Below are 1,632 nucleotides of genomic sequence, written 5' to 3' on the forward strand. Positions count from 1 at the left end.
ATTTTTTTTATAACATGCCAGAAAAGGAAAGTACATCTGTTTCATATGATTTTCCTTTCAGAAGAGAAGGGTGAGGTCTAGGTGGTATGCATCATTACCAAGTCTCACTGATCTCCCTGTGGTAGCATAACTGATATAGTTGCAGATGCTCTAAGAAATAAGCTAAAAAGTAAGATTTCTCCTGGAGTGGAGATGATGCTCTTCATATGCTTTTGGAAGATATTCCACGATAGAACTACATGGCAATGTGGGAGCTACTTGGGAGAAGGTGAAACCTGGTATCAAGCAGTTCCAAATCATTTATGTTGTCCTTGTTTCCAAGGCTTCAATAAGTTCTAAAAGGTCATTATATTTTACCTTTGGATTATTACCTTGTAAAAGCTAAATTCCAGCAAATTACATAGCAGTGTGATAGAATTAGGGATGTACTAAAAATAGTTCCTTGGTATAAACACATGGTTCTACATAGAAAGCCAGAGTTCAGCACATCTTTCCTTTTATGGACTTGTCTCACCTCAATCTTTCCTCCAGAAACCCAAAAAGAACAGTCTGTATTGCCTTGGTTATGTCCTTATCACTCCTAGGAACACATCTGTGTCTTGTCTGCCTTTTTTTTTTTCCAAGACAATATGAGGTTGAGTGGCAACAAAACATTTATGTTTTTCTTGGGAGCAAGAATATCTAGGAAGTGATTGCTTGTGTTTGCTGACAGAGAAACCCCATTTCCATTCACATTTTTTCTTTGGTTTCCTGACAATGATAATAATTCTTACAAATCAAATGATAGAATGACCATTGTTAGCGGAGAATAGAAACTCAGTATATGAGAAGGACTGGAAAGAATTACTCTCAAAAAGTCAATTTTCTGGGCTTGGAAGAAAACATACTCAGAGAATTGTTAAATAAGATTGCTGAACCACTGACAGTCTTTGAAGAACTTTGTTAAAATATAAACTATCATAGATAATTAGAGATAGACCAGGAGATTTAAACAATGCCTGACTAGTGAGGCTAATGTCAATTTTGGTGAAATACGTAGAATAAAGTATTTGAAGATATGTTTTGTAACTCCTTTAAAAAAGTTGTAATTAGTGAGAGCCAACATGGTTTTGCTCAGAATTATTGATTTATCCTAAAGCATAAATGGAAAGCCATAATTTTTCTGGGTATTCAATTGGATACATTGTTAATAACTCAAGTTTCTGCTTTTATGGTGTCTATATCTAGTGGGGTGAGATAGGCCAATAAAGTAAAATACTTTCTGTTAATGGTAAATATTGGAAGGAAAAATAAATGAAGCTTAGGACATGGTATATATAAATTTGCCCCTCGACCCCTTTTTGATATTATTAGTCCAGAGCATGTGGTTCTCTCTCTTTTTTAATGTTTTAAATGTTTTATTTATTTTTGAGAAAGAGATAGAGACAGCATGAGTAGGGGTGGGGGTCAGAGAGAGAGGGAGACACAGAATCCGAAGACGGGCTCCAGGTTCTGAGCAAGCTGCCACCACAGAGCCTGACGTGAGACTCAAACCCATGAACCGTGAGATCATGACCTGAGCTGAAGTCAGATGCTTAACCAACTGAGCCACCCAGGCGCCCCAGAGCATGTGGTTCTCAAATGGAGAAAATT

This window comes from Hyaena hyaena, unplaced genomic scaffold (assembly GCF_003009895.1).
Source record: "Hyaena hyaena isolate Hyena2069 unplaced genomic scaffold, ASM300989v1 scaffold_1603, whole genome shotgun sequence".
Lineage (NCBI taxonomy): Eukaryota > Metazoa > Chordata > Mammalia > Carnivora > Hyaenidae > Hyaena > Hyaena hyaena.